Below are 15,805 nucleotides of genomic sequence, written 5' to 3'. Positions count from 1 at the left end.
CGAGGAAGTGAGAGAAACCCTGGAAGCCAGATCTTTTTAACAACCTTCTCTTGCTCTCTCAGAAACTGATCCATTCCCACAAGACTGAGAACTTACTCACCCCTATGTGAGGGCTAATCTATCCCTGAGAGACCCAAACACCTCCCGCTAGATGCCACCTCCCAACACCGCCACACTGGGAATCAAATGTCAGCATGAGTTTTGCCTAAACCAAACCAGATCCCAATCATAGCTCCAGGTAAGACAAAAGGGCAGGTTTCTGCAACAGCAGCAGGAGAAAATGCACGGCGTGGTTCAATTGATAATTGAGACTAGAAAACAAACCACATCAGAGCCAGCAGCTTGGGTTCTTCTGGGTCTAACTGAGGAAGAATCCCACACCTTCCCCTCCTGACTAAGCTAGCCCTGGGTGTTACAAAGAAGCTGGTGTAGCAGACTACTCCACATTAAAACAGATTCTGCCTTCTTGTCTGGGTCACAAGAGGAAAAAGAAAGACTTCTTAATTTGCTAAAGGGCATTAGTTCATGCCAATCCAAATATGAAACAGGTGGGAATTTTACACACATTCTCTCTGAAGCCCTCAGCACCCTCCTCAGTACGTGAGGACAGAGTCTTGACTCTCAGGGTCTTTTGAAGGACAGATGCTGAAAGCCTCAACCGGACAAGTAAAGAATTCAAAGTCATGCTGAGCAAGAAAAAAACAGTCCACCTCCCCTTCTCCTACCACCAATTTTACTTTTCATTTGTTTGATCTCAAGGAATTTAAGTTTCTGAAGAGGCTACAGAGAAGCCTCAGAGGATGCCAGGCAGTAGCACCTGGTTTTCCACGAGAGTTCTGCAGTCTGTCTGCCCATATCCTCAGTTTTGCCTTTTGAGGTTTCAGTTCCCCACGGTAAAGCATGGTTGGTTATTTTTAATTAACATAAGATATTGAGAGAGAGAGTCATCACATTCACATAACTTTTATTACAATATATAGCTATAATCATTCTACCTTATTGTTATTGCTAATGTCTTGCTGTGTCTAATTTAAACGTTAAACTTAATGATAAGGATCTAGGTATAGAAAAAACATAGTATATGTAGGATTTTGTACTATCCATGTTTTAGCTGCCAATGGGCATCTTGGAATGTACCCCCTGCAGCTAAGAAAGAACTGCTATATTTTGAGGCCAAAATTTTGCAAACTGGAATTCACAACACTGTGTTAGAAGTTGTTCCTATCAGGAAATTGGAATTTAGTTATTTTTGCAGACTTGAACTAGAACTTTGGGTGAGTGATTCCACTCTGGCTAGCTTTACTAATACATGGTGTAGATGGCGTGGTCTGTAAAGGTTCTAGTTCAGTATCTTCAAAGTGCTAGAACTAGTTCAATCCCACTGCCTGTCCATTCACCATTAGGGCTTCATGCCTTGGGCCTTTACAGGCTTCTTAGTCTTATAACTTTATTGCCAGAACTTGGAATTGAACTTGTGTTTTCAAATTTCTCATGCAGGTGGTTTCATTTCATTTTAAGGCTGCACCTTCGCCAACATCCTTGAGAGTAAGCATGGGACTTAGAAGAGGGTGATGGCCTCAAAGACACCAGGAGGGGGTCCCAGGAGTGACAGGGAGTTGAGTAGGTGCCAATGAAGAGGCAGGCCTACTTGAAGGTAGGACTTCTATCTCCATGTTTGAGAAGGGAAATATCCTTTTTATTCTTTTTTTGAGTGTGTGACACCCTTCTTCCTGAAGGCACTCAGTGACGTTTTCAAAATGGAAAATGAACAACTTTAACCTGAAGTGTTTTCACCTCCTTAGGATATCATGAAGTTAAATCTAAGAGAAAAAGCTTGTCAGGCCAGTGCTGAGTTGGCCCGAGAAAGAAAACACATTCCTTTCTAACATAATTACATAGCCTCTGTCATTTTGTCATAGATATCAAATTAGCAAGAGGCCAGTCTCTAAAAAGGAAAAAACAAAATCAGAGTTTGAAACACGACAGTAAGTGAGGTAGAGCAGCTCAGTTTCCCGAGGACTGAGGTGTTTGCTGGGATATGCCTGAAAGATAGGTCAGTCCTGGGAAAATCAGAATGGTTGGTGGAGCAAGGGAGTGGTAATTTAAATAAACTGAGTTCTGTTCTTTATGTGGGTTGGTCTCTCCATTCAAAAGGTCTATCCGTTTGGGGATAATGTTTCCTCAGAGCAAGCACCATGCAGTGATGGGAAGAGAGGCTTGGAACACACTCTTGAGACTTGGATAGAAGCAGGGCAAAGATCTGGCTGGTAACATAAGTGCACCTTTATAACACCTGAAGCTATAACTTTAGCTTCAGGTCCTGAGTGGGGCTAAGCCTGGAAGAAAGCAATGAGGCAGAGAACCCATTCTGGGGGTGACTGAACGCGCAGAGGCATGGGACATGGAGAGACCCATTTGTCACCTGATACATTTGGTCTACACCTCATATCCCAAAGTGTATCACAGGCCTGTTCAGGGCTGTCCCATTTCCTCTGTCCAGAATACCTTTCTACTCCCACAACTTCAGAAAAAAATTCTATCTATGCTTCCAGAATTTTGTTTTAATTTTGTTGGAGATAGGGTTTCACCCTATTGCCCAGGCTGGAATGCAGTGCTGTGATCACAGGTCATTGCAGTCTTAAACTCTTGGGTTCAAGTGATCCTCCCACCTCAGCCTCCCTAGTACGTGGGACTAGTCATGGGCCATAATGCCTAGCTATTTTTTCTTTTTCGTAGAGATGAGGTAAGTCTCACTGTGTTGTCCAAAGAGGTCTTGGACATCCGACTCGAGGGATCCTTCCACCCTTCTTAGATAGCTGGGATTATAGGCATGAGCCTCTGTATTCACCCTCATCCAGGGTCTTTTGAAATTCCACCTCTTCATAAAGGCCTTCTACACTGCCTCTCTCCTTTAAGCTCCCACAGGGCTCGTTTTCTTCTTTTGGTGTTTGTTAACTGGTTGTAACAATAACTGATTTTCTATATCTTACCTCCCTAGCTGGGTTGTGAAGGGTGGGCTGAAGCAGGATTACTCTTGTTTATTTGTTTGTTTTTAATTTGTTCTCATCTGTTACATAGTGTCTAACCAAGAATGGACTTTTTTTATTGTCTTAAGTCAGCACTGTCTAATAAAAACATAAGATGAGCCACATTTGTAATTTTTCTAGCTGTTACATTGACAAAAAGTAAAAAGAAATAGGTGAGATTAATTATAATTATATATATTACTTGTCCAATATATCCAAAGCATTATTTCAACATGTAATCACTTGAAGAAATTATAATGGGGTATTTTTACATGATTTTGATTGTACTAAGTCTTTGAAATCCAGAGGTTTTTTTTTTTATATATATATATATATGTATACTTTAGCCCTTCTCAATTTGGACTAGCCACATCTCAAGTGCTTAAGAACCATGTGTGGCTAGAGGCTACCATACAGGTCTAAATACTAGATTAAAAAAATGTAACGGGCAGCGCCTGTGGCTCAAGGAGTAAGGTGCCAGCCCCATATGCCACAGGTGGTGAGTTCAAACCCAGCCCTGGCCAAAAAAAATTTTTAAAAGTACTAATTCAGATAATGGAGACTTTATATTATGGAAGGACTTTAGTTTGATTCTACAAGCTAAACTTATCAACCAGAAGATACCATAAGTTTTTCAGAAGACTGTAATAACATATCTGAACATAATGAGAATCAAGATTAAGGAGGTGAATTCACAGAAATTAAAAGACAGGGGTATTTCTGTGATTAAAGAATAAATGGAAGAATAGCAGCAGAACTTTGCCATTGATGGAACATAAACAAGCAAAAGAAACAAACAATAAATTTTAAATCTGAAATACCGGGAGATTGGTAGGGAGGAAGTAGGAGAGAAATGCCAGGCTAAGAAAGATGAAACTTGGTTTCAACTCTACGGTTTCAGGTGATTGTACAATAATCTCAGCAGAGACACAACTCAGAGCAAGGATGAGGGATGAGACCTAGACGGTAGCTTTGGGGATTGATGCCTTTGCATTGGTTGAGTCTTAAAAATGGATAACAATGAAGACTGTGCAGGTTGATGAAGATAAGAATGATTCAACAATTTAATCTTAAGAGTGCAAGAGTTAGCAAACAGGATTAAGAATTATCAGGATCATAGGAGGAAAGCTAAGAGATCATGGAAACCAAGAGAGACAATTTCAAGAAAGAAAGGAATAGAAGGTAGGAGAGAATTTGAAACACATGAGAACTGAAAAAGGTCAATTGGACATGGTTATAAAGAGATCACTGGAGCCATTAGGACCTTGGTCAGGCTGAAGCAAAAAAAGAGTATTTACATTAGCTGAGCTCTCTTCTAAATTCCTGGTTTTCAGTCCTTAGAACAACAGGCTAAGTGAAGATGTTTGGACTCAGAAAGTTGATTTTTTCCAGCAGATACATTCCCAGAAGAAATCCTGGCAGAAGGAAACAGAGACCAGCACAGGGAGGGTGGAGCCCTGGGCAATTCTTGACCGATGGCCAACGTAAAGAAAAGCCAGAATGAAGCTAAGGGACAGGAGGCAGGGAAGTTTGTAGGAAGAGCAGTGTGAGACTAAAAACCATTGTGAAACCATCATTTGGTCTTAGTTTAAAAAGATAAGCAGAAAAATATGATTTTAAAAGATAACTTATCATTGCAAGGACTTATTGTAGTTTTTCTGACCTTTTTTTAGTATTTTATTGCTTACCTTAAGAAATGGGCAAATACGGAATGTGTCCATTGGAAAGTTGCCTTTAATTTTTTTTTTTTTTTTTTTTTTACACATTTTTGAGAGAGGAATGGAGAACAGCAGTGGCCTGAAAATCCTTGAAACTCTAGTGGCCTAATCTCTGGTCCAATCCTTGCTCTTTTTCTAGCCTAACCAATTATAGTAGAAACATCAGTATCCAGGATCCAACAATTTGAAAAAAGAAATGGAAGGATTTAAGCTTTGTCTTTGCTGAAATAGCTTGGGGATAATAGAGTCACAAATTAGAACTAATAAGAATCAACTCATACAGTTTTGACAGTTAAAATAAATCCCTTGTTTGTGGACATGAGATTTACTTTGGGCTGTATTGGCAAATGTGGGAGGTAGGGTATGGAATTTATTCAACTACAAAAGTCCCTTGAAATTCCCTGCAATTTCATAAAACCTTAGGAGTTCAGACACACACCCTAAGTTTGTGAAATCTTGGGAAGATAACAACTCGGGACCTGCATTTTTGTGTCTGCTGAAAATGACTAAGCTGGATTTTCTGTTTCATTCCTGAAGAGGAAACTTGACAGATGGAAGTGAAAAGTGATTGCGGTATGCCAGGAAGGGTGGGTGGGCCTGTGGCTCAAGGAGTAGGGCACTAGCCCCATATAACAGAAGTGGCAGGTTCAAACCTCAGACCCAGCAAAAACTGCAAAAAAAAAAAAAAAAAAAAAAAAAGTATGCCAGGGAGGGTGAGGTACAAGGAGGTGGGTGAAACATTACTCAACTAGGGCGAAGATATTCCATTCCAGGCAGCAAAAGGAAATGCAAACTAAAATGAAGTCAAAATAGTTTAACCTGTTTCATTTTATTTCTAAAAATTCTATTCTCCCTTCTCATAGTCCATCTTAGAGAGTCATACTAAATCTGTGGCCATCTTCTGCCTTCCTCATCTAAACACATTTTAAAAGTCACGAAACAACCAGAGATGTGATACAGGGTTGAGGGTTAATAATTTTGAATACAAAATGGAATATATTAAGTTAAAGAGTAGTACGTCAAGATATTCAGCAAACTTGTTAAAAAGTTGCTAGAAAGGATTTGCTCATTTTTGCTTAGAGATGAAATAGCGTTAATTATTCACGCAGGTGGACATAGTGTGTTCTTGTCTTGGGGAGTGCTCAGATGAGCAGATTAGATAAACCAAAGAGGTATTCTGACTAAATTGGCAGTTTCTAAATGGCAGATAGATTTGTTTATCCCCAATCATTGCTCTCCAACCTAATCACAGATTAAACACAGATTTAAATGCAGGGAGTTTAAATAAAAATGTATGGGGAAATAATCATTTAAGATTAAAAATAGGAATCTGTGTTAAAAAAAAAAAAAGGGAAAATATTTACATCAGATCCCTTGCCCTGAAATCAGATGAAACATCTGAGTATTGAGTCTTCACCCACTGTACAATGCCTCCGAGCTTTGGAATTGATGGGGAATTTAGATTGAGCCCACATTCTTGCAGTTTCTGGCTGGGTGAGGGTTTGAACCCAGCGCCTGGGGTATATGGGGCCAGCGCCTACTCCTTTGAGCCACAGGCGCTGCCGGAGTCCACATTCTTTATTTCCCTTGTGATCTGTTTAACATGGATAGAGTTTCTATTACTCTATCAGATAATACCTTCGTAATCGGTTGTTACTTAAACCTTCAGTTGTTTAACGGGCTCAATGGATGGCTTCATGAGGTACTTGAACTCTGGAAACAGTAATTGAAATTTTGTGCCAGTACCATTTTCTGGAGTGAAGCTTCACACCATTTTTTAGATTCTCTCAGGAAAACATGTCTTGAAATTAGGAACGATTTAGAACATCCCATTCTATATATGTGCTCTGTTGTGGCATTGTGCCAAACTTATGAGTTATAAGCAGATAAAGGGACGTTTAGCCCAATATCAAGAAAATAAGGTAGAGGCTTCTGGCAGACAATAATATACACTTATTATTCAATTCACTGCCAGTGTTTTGCTTCATTTTGGATTAAAATTAACAGAGTTTCACATTGTGACTTTAATCTTATCAGGGATTCCTAAAGTAAACAATAGCACAGTATGAGAAACCTTGGTTGTGTAACTTCTGCTCTCACTCCCCTGGAAAGAGCGAATGTCATTTTCTCCTAAAGTCTCCCCTAAATAATCGTAATTCCCTATTCACGTTACTGCACATTGTTTATAAACTTTAGTCTTCTATAGGAAAAAGCATACCAATCGGGGCCTCTATTAATGATGATTATTATATTTTATTATTTTATTATTTCCAAATTTCTAGAGTGAAAAATTAAGGTGGGATCAAAACCCCACTTCGAAGAACTCTGTTTTAGAGACTCCAAGGAAATCAAGAACTCTCCCTCGCCTGCTGCTAGGCGGCTTCCCCAGGCTGGCGCCCAAAGGTAGATCCCGGGGTAGCGCACGCCCCGGGGCGCCCACGCTCAGGCTGGCTACAGACCCGCGGCGCAGCGGCCGGACACCGCCCACCTCTGGGATTGGACGGTGCCGCGGGTGGGAGGCGGGGAGGAGGAAGCCCCGCCCCTACAAGCCCCGCCCCCGGCCCCCGGCCCGGGCGGCTACACAGAGGGGCGCCCACGTGCCCAGCCCGCCTTCTGCAGCTCGCTGTCCGGCGCTCGTCTTCCCGCGCGGACCAGGTCGGCGGCCGCCGCTCCTCCAGCCTCCCCGAGCCCGGGCGCCCGACTCGCTCCAGCCGCTTGCCCCCCCGCCGCCTTCTCGGCGCCCTAGCGCAGTCCCCGTAAGTTGCCAAGTCTCCTGCCCCTCGGAGGGACCGCGGGCGAGGGGCGGCCGGGGCGCTGGGACCAGGGGACCGAGCAGAGCGGGGGCTCCGAGGGCCGCGTCCAGCTGTGCGCAGCTGCCCAGAGGCCGCGCTGCACCGCTCGGAGGAGGAGATGGGGGCCCTGGGCAGGGGCTGCAGCCACCCACCCTCTTCCTCCGGGGGCGCCTCGCCTCCTGCGCCCAGCTCTGCCCGGGATGTCGGGGGCCGGGAGCTGGGGGAGCGCCTGGCACAGCGACTCCGCGTAGGACCTTTTAGTCATCCTTGTTCTGGGGGCATCTTGGGCACCCCTCTCCTCCGTGTACGCTGAGGGGTCCCTGAAATCGCCTTGCACTCCCAGGGGTTCTTGTCGTAAGTGCGGAACTAGGCTCGGAGTGCTGGAAACTTTAAAACATCCTGCAGGAGACCTTGACGGGACAGGTAAAGCGACCCGTCCTGGTGACTGTGCAGGGGTGGGGACAGGGTATTTTAAAGTACATTGTCGCCGTTTTACCCCGTTTTAAGCCCATTTCATGAGGTCTTCAGCTTTGAACTCCAAATGCCATTCTCGAGGCTTAGGGACTCCCACCACCCATCACCCCCAAGTACTTGTCAGTCCGGAGAACTTTACACCCTTCCTTTATGTGTCCAGCCAGTCTGGGGGCAGTTACAAACTTCTGGGCTGCTACACTAGTCCTTTCTTTTAATGAGGGGATATGGCCAGATCTTATTCAAATAGAGCTCTCTGAATCCTGTCCAGAGACCTGGGATAGGATGTTAGAAGGTATGTGGTCTCTGGCTTGATAAATGTTTTTTGTTTCATTTATTTATTTTTGTTGTTGCAGTTATTGGCCAGGGCCAGGTTCAAACCCTCCACCCTCAGTATATAGGACCAGTGCCCTCCTCCCTGAGGCACAGACACCACCCCGGCTTGATAATTTTTTTTCTTACCTGAGCCAGTCTTTAAAACTTCTGTCTCCTCTTTTCCCCTCAGCATGAATAATAATTATCTTCTTATAAAAGTGAAATGTTGCGTTTGTACTCTTCTCTGTACATATGTACAGAATAAGAATATTCTATAATAATTTTATACTTTCTCAGGGTTGCTTTATAATAGTAAATCTTTTTTTACTTTCTTTTTTTGGAAACAGTCTCACTCTGTCAGCCTGAGTAAAGTGCCATAGTGTTATACCTCCCAGCAACCTCAAACTCTTGGGCTCAGGCTATCCTCTTGCTTCAGCCTCCTGAAAAGCTGGGACCCCGCTACAACAGCTGACAAGGTTTTTTTTAGAGAAGGAGTCTGGCTCTTGCTCAGGTTGGTCTCAAACTCCTGAGCTCAAGCAATCCACCCACCTCAGCATCTCAAAGTGTTAGGGTTATAGGAATGAGCCACTACACCCAGCTAAATCCTTTTTTTTTAATTGCCCTGAAACTTAACATCAAGTGATCTCTCAGTGCACAAGAGCATAATGATATTTTTTTCCCTTCCTCCACCAAAAGTTGCTAGTTGGCTGCTGTGGATTGAATCTGGGAGGCCACATTATTGGGCATTTTTTTCAAGTTTCTTCCCTTGCCTCTTGCTTTGTTTCCGCACTCTACCTTGACTGGGGAATGTCATTTACCTGAATCTTTTAGAGTGTCCCCTGGCCTTGGAGACTAGAGTGAAGTGCTGTGGTATCTGCAGAGATTCAGTTTGCAGAATCCCTGGCTGCTTTCTCAGGTTTGCATAGCCCTTTCGATCCCAGAGTCTCTCATCATTGTCACTGGATTTGGGAGCTTGTGGAGAACAGAGGCAAGGAGGAGAACTGTGGTAGCTGAGACTACTCTCAGAGTTTTTCATTACTATTTTGTATTCCCATACAATTTTTTGCCATTTGGACATATGTGTCTGAAGAATTTTTAAATCATGTTTCTTGCTTTCCACTGCAAAGCTGCCCATCTCTGCAGAGTGGCAATGGCTCGTCTCCATTCTAGGTGGCCCACCTTCTGTTCTCTTCTTATGCTTCTGGCTTAGGTCGTGACTGTTTCTGCTGGCTGCTCAGGTCAGACATGGAGCCCTCTTCTGTGACCGTTTCTTCCCCTTTGGCCCTCCTGTTGTGGGTGTTTTTACCCTCATAGTTTTCCTCCAGTGGCTTCTCTTTTTAGCTTAGTTTCCTATCTTCTCTTCTGATTTGTCTTCTTCTCTTTTTCTCTGTGTTCAGAGCCATCTACTGGTTTTATTGTGGTGCCCTTCAGTAACCAACTTTCAGAACAGTTGAAAATACCCTCATGTTGCAATTTGCCTTATTATTTCTCCAGACATGCAGATGTGAACTCATCGATTTTAAAGACTGACTTCTTACGGTGACTACTTACTGGATGCCACACATGTAGGACAAAAGCAAAGTTTTTAGTTGAATATATTTCTAATTATTCATATGTTTAGTATTGTGTCCATTATTTGAAAATGTTGTTATCCAACTGAATCCTGAACAACTCAGTTAACTGTAAGATTTCACTTACATGATGCCATGTATCCATGTGGTTAAGTGATTAGTGGTGTTTTTTTTTTTTTGCAGTTTTTTTTATTTTGGTCGGGGCTGGTTTTGAGCCCACCGCCTCCAGTATATGGGACCAGCACCCTACTCCTTTGAGCCACAGGCACTGTCCTGATTAGCTTATTTTTAAACCTATACTCTGGATATTCAAAACCATATAGATCTCTTTAAAATAAAAAAAAAAAACCTAATGGAATTCTTCTTGTCACTATCTTCTATTTAATAAGTTCTTATTCTGATGCTTAACATAGTATGTGTCTTATAATATGTGCTCAATATGTCTTTTTTGTTGAGTGGCACTGATTTCAACTATTTGAGAAAAGATGTTTTATCTGTCTTCAGGTGTATTTATTCAATCGCTGAAAATGTATTGAGTCTTATCAGGCACTGGATGACCAAAAAGTAAGTGTAGCTCCAATTTTGGTAGGATTCCATAATTATTTTTGTATTTGGAAAACTCTCTATTAATGGATTTTAAGAGTGATTTTATGTCTTGCAATAACTGTATAAAAAATAATACCACCTCTAGATGGGAGACTTCTGTCTGTGCCAGGAAGCAAGTCCTGAACACGCTCTCTCTACTGTATAAAGACAGTGTTATCATTTCATCATCAAAAGCCCACATGCTTGACATTTTTGCTCTGATATGTACAAATTATCCACCTTTTTTTTTGTTTCCTTTGACTTGCCTTTCTGGCCATTGTTTAAAAGGTGGTGTCTGGCTGTAGAAATGTGGATGCCATCCACAAAACCAACTAGCTATTCTTTTCCATCAGCCTCCAGCTAGTTAAGATAATCATAGGATGATTCATCTATTCATTTTTTGTCTAATTTAGTAAATATAACTGTTCTATGCTAATTTGTGGAAGCATTGCTTTTCATGTGCTTAGAGATTCTTTTAAAATATTTCTGAAAAGGGCCTCAGATGCTGTTACATTAATCTCACTGGTAAGTTTAATTAGTATTGACTTCCAAGGTTAATTATGACTTTTTGTTTAAAAGGCTGGATTTGAGTATGTGGGTCATGTCTCATCTGTTCTTATTTAGTCTGGATCTCTCTCCTCAGAGAGCTCTGTGGCTCCCTGTTTTTCTGGGTGTGTGTGGATATGATACATTGTGGACAATCTTAGGGTTTCTTGATACAGGACTTTATGCATTCAAGATCCACTCATTAAGCTAGAGCCTTTGAGTGCTGCAAATGTCAGAAAATTAAATTCATGCCCTAGTCCTATCTCCTTGCAAAAAATAAAAATAAAGAACAAAATATATAAGATGAAATGAGATCTACAACCACACGCTCATGCTGGCATGGCTGCATGCTGGCACCTCTCTTCAGAACTGAGCCCAAGCTGGGATTCAGCAATAAGGCGATTGGTACGAGAACATTCCATGACCTTTTGTCCAGGAGTTTAAAAAAAAAAAAAAAAGTTCTGACTATGCTGTGTTCTTTCTTGGAATATTTAGTGAACAATACACAACAAAGAATTTTTCTGTCCCTTGTTGATTCTTACTAGTTTTTCCCACAGTTGTGGGGGAAATTCTCTCTTTTCCTTAACTCCTTCTGGTGTCCTGAAGGCTAAGTGCTCATGCAGTTTTGTCTAATCCAATGCTAGTGACACCATCGAAACCCACTTCCTTCCTGTGGAAGCTGAGCAATCCCAGCGTATTTACTCTGATGTCACTAGGGAGAGACTGAGGAACACTCTTAATTAAGATGTTCTGATTTTATACTTTGGCCCTTTTTTGTTTTGTTAACAATTTTTTTGGTAAGATTTTAAGATAAATGGAGCTATTCCACTTAAGAACAGATGTTATTATCAAGTAATAAAATAAACCTTAACACTTTTTATTCATTTTTACTTCTTTGTGGGCAGAAACGCATTATCTGGGTTGGTACCTTGATCATATTTAGAAGGTAAAGTTTTTTTGGTTAGGGGCTTTTCTTGCCTTCTCTGTGGGTATCTATCTGTGATCTTGGTAAATAATGATTGTAATCACTAGTAGAATTAACAGTTATTTGTATTCAATCATAAGGGGGAAAAAAGGAATCTCTGAAGGTTCAATGTTATTTGTTGACTCCCCAGTGTTGAACTTGGGGCAGCTTTTCTGAATGTAGTGCAATTTTTACTTTGAAAAACATCACACTAAACTTTCTAGAACTTAAAGTATATTTGACTGGCAGGGGTGGGAAATCCGTGTATCACATGCAATGCCTATTTTCACAAAGCATGTGGAAATTCTGGGTTCTATTCCTGCACCACCATTCATGCTGTCTGGTTTTGAAAAAAGCTGTGCTTTTGGTGGAAAGAACTGAATTTGATTTTTGTGAAATTAATTGCAAAATTTTCCACCATTAATATGCAAAATTAATAGAATTTGGATGTTTGTGCAACCCAATTGCTGAGCTCTCTTTTGTGGCATGGGATTCCCTTGGCATATGAAATACAACTTCATCACTCTGATTCTAAAAATATCCTTTGAGACATTCTGGTTGGAGTTTTCCATGATCAGAGGCTAATCTATTTTGGATGAATATGTGTTAGAGTTAACTATGACCCAGATGTAGAATCTGTAGAGAAGCAAAGAATAACTTGGTCCCTAACCTATGAGTGTTGCCTACCTAGTAAAGAAAATAACAAATATACACAGAATTCAGGAAGTGTGATAAAATGCCACTTGAGTGCTACAAAGACTTGAAGTGTCATGAGGCGAGATAATCTATTCTATTAGTGATATGGCAAAATTGCCCATAATTTATTACATCAGGTCTCTAGAAATCATATTTAACTAAAAATTCAAACTAGTCCGAAATGTGTTAAGAGGAAACTTACAGCAGGTTAGGTTATATTTTAGATGCAAATCTTGCAAAGTAAAATCATTACAAAATTGTGCTCAAATTAAGGACATGAAATTAATCTCTTACTCTAACTGTTGAGCTGTTTGCATTAGGCAAACTTTGTACTTTCATACAAACTTAATGAGTTTAAACTCCATAAAGAGATTTGTCAAGAATGGAATGATGACAAGAGGCCTTCAGGCATCATTCCTGTTATTTCTTCTCCCCTGAGAAGACCCTGTGAAGACCACTAGAAAAACAGGCAGCACCTACAGTTTAGTGTTGGCTCCAACCTTGGCTGTCAGAGTGAAATAGAGAAAGGACTGATAAAAAGTGTTGATAGTGATTCTTTTTGCTTAAGATTGCTTTGGCTATTCATGCTCTTTGTTGATTCAAAATGAAGAGTAGAATTATTTTTTCTGAATCTGTGAAATAGGCTTGGTGCCTGTAGCTTAAGTGGCTAAGGTCCCAGCTGCATATACCAGAGCTGGTGTGTTCAAATCCAGCCAGGGCCTGCCAAACAATAATGACAACTACAACCAAAAAATAGCCTGGCCTTGTGTTGGATTCCTGTAGTACCAGCTACTTGGGAGGCTGAGGCAAGAGAATCGCTTAAGCCCTGGAGCTGGAGGTTGCTGTGAGCTATGATGCCACGGACTCTACCCAGGGCGACAGCTTGAGGCTCTGTCTCAAAAAAATTAAAATAAAAAAGAAATCTGTGAAATAGGACATTGGTTTGTTGTTGTTATTTTGTTTTTGAGACAGAGTCTCATTATGTCACCCTTGATAGAGTGCTATGGCTTCACAGCTCACAGCAACCTCAAACTCTTGGGCTTAAGTGATTCTCTTGCCACAGCCTCCCAAGTAGCTGGGACTTCAGGCACCCACCACAGTGCCCAGCTATTTTTTTGTTTTTATTGTAGTTGTCATTGTTGTTAGCAGGCCCAGGCTAGGCTCAAACCCACCAGCCCCACTGGTGCCATAACCACTGAGCTACGGGTGCCAAGCTAGGACATTGGTATTTTGATGTAGGTTGTGTTAAATCTATAAATCCCTTTGGGCAATATGGACATTTTAATAATGTTATTCTACCAGTCCATGAGCAGGAGATGTTTTTTCTGTTTGGGTTATCTGCAGATTTCTTCCATCTGTTTTTGTAGTACTCCTGTAGAAAATTTTCACCTCCTTGGTTAAGTATATTCTGAGGTATTTTATTTTCTTTGTAGCTATCATCAGTGGTATTGAGTCTTTGATTTAGTATATAAAAATGCTACTGCTTTGTGTATGTTTATTTTATAATCTGAGAGTTTGCTGAATTTATTTGTTAATTTTAGGAGCCTTTTGGTGAAGCCTTTATGATTTTCTAGATACAAGATTGCATTGTCAGCATTAGACTTCCTCTTTCTTGATTTAGATATTTCTTTCCTTATTTCTTTCTCTTGTCTCATTGCTCTGGTTTGGACTTGTAGTACTATGTTGAATAGAAGCAGTGACAGTGAGTACCGTTATCTTGTTTTATTAAAAGTTCTGGGGGAAAGCTATCTATTTTTCCCCATTCAGTACGATGTTGGCTGTGGGTTCATCATATATCTCTTTTGAGGTATGTTCCTTCTATGCCTAGGTAGTTGAGTTCTTATCATGAAAAGGTGTTGGATTTTATTGAATGCTTTTTCTGCATTTATTGAGATGATCCTGCGGTCTTTGTTTTTCCTTCTATGTGGCGACTCACATTTATTGATTTGGGTATGTTGAATCATCCTTCCATCTTTCGAATGAAACCTACTTGATGATGAGAGTTGTGTTTTTGATCTATTGAATTTGCTTTGCTAGTATTTTTTGAGGATTTTTGCATCTATATTCATAGGTTAAATTGGTCTGTAGTTTTCTTTTTTTTGTTGTGGCCTTGCCTAAAAAGAACAAATCTGGGTTTATCACATTACTAGACTTCAAATTATGCTATAAGTCTGTAGTGACCAAAACAGCATGGTACTGGTGTAAAAATGGAGATATGGGCCAAGAGAACAGAAGAGAGAACTCAGAAATAAAACCCTCTATCTACAACCAGCTCATCTTTGACAAGGCAGCCAACAATATACACTGAACAAAAGAAGCCTAATTCAATAAATGGTGCTGGGAAAATTGGATAGCCACATGCAGAAGAGTGAAACAAGACCCCTATTTCTTGTTGTATTCAAAAATTTATTCAAGATGGATAAAAGACTTAAATACAAGGCATGAAATCATAAAAATTCTAGCTATGATATGTAGGAAGAACTCTTCTAGACATCAACCCAGCCAAAGTATTTATGACTAAGACATCAAAGGTAAATACAGTAAGAATAACAACAACAAAAGCAGACTTAATTAAATTAAAAAGCTTCTGCAGAGAAAAGAAAATAATCAACAGAGTAAATAGACAAAGTATAGAATGGAAGAAAATATTTGCAAACTATGAATCTAATAGATAGCTGATATACAGAAGCTACAAAGAATTCAAATCAGCATTTAAAAAAAGTGGGCAAAATACATGAACAGAATGTTTTCAGAGGAAGATAGATAAATGGCCAGAAAAACATGAAAAAAATCACCAGGGAAAACTACAGGAAAATACCATTTTACCCCCATCCCCATCAGAGTTGCCATTATTACAAAGTCAAAAAAATAATAGATGCTGGTGTGGATGCGGAGAGAAAAGAACACATAGGTACTGCTGGTGGGACTGCAAATTCTTCTATGGAAAATAGTATGGAGATTCCTCAAAGAAATAAATGGAGACATACCATTCGACCCAGGAATCCCACTGCCAAGTATTTATCCAAAGGAAAGGAAGTCATTTTATCAAAATGACATCTGCAAATGTTTATTGTAGCACAATTCTCAATTGCAAAGATGTGGAATCAATCTAAGTGCCCAT

At 40.6% G+C, this 15,805-nt stretch overlaps 1 protein-coding gene across 2 annotated transcripts in view; it reads left to right on the top strand.

Moving 5' to 3' along the window:
• Window positions 1-7,371: 7,371 nt before the first annotated feature.
• SLC7A2 (solute carrier family 7 member 2) overlaps window positions 7,372-15,805 on the top strand; it is a 56,395-nt gene continuing 47,961 nt past the window's right edge. The window contains exon 1 of one of the 2 annotated variants that reach the window (XM_003797647.3): window positions 7,372-7,500. The gene's annotated coding sequence lies outside the window, so the exon portion shown is untranslated. Of the gene's footprint in view, window positions 7,501-10,397; window positions 10,458-15,805 lie in introns of those variants that run through there. The other variant, XM_023517775.1, reaches the window with a different exon arrangement.

Source organism: Otolemur garnettii, unplaced genomic scaffold (genome assembly GCF_000181295.1).
Source record: "Otolemur garnettii isolate 467f Iridium unplaced genomic scaffold, OtoGar3 scaffold00121, whole genome shotgun sequence".
NCBI lineage: Eukaryota > Metazoa > Chordata > Mammalia > Primates > Galagidae > Otolemur > Otolemur garnettii.
Note: the sequence above shows the minus strand (reverse complement) of the source record. Positions and strands in the feature narration are given on the sequence as shown.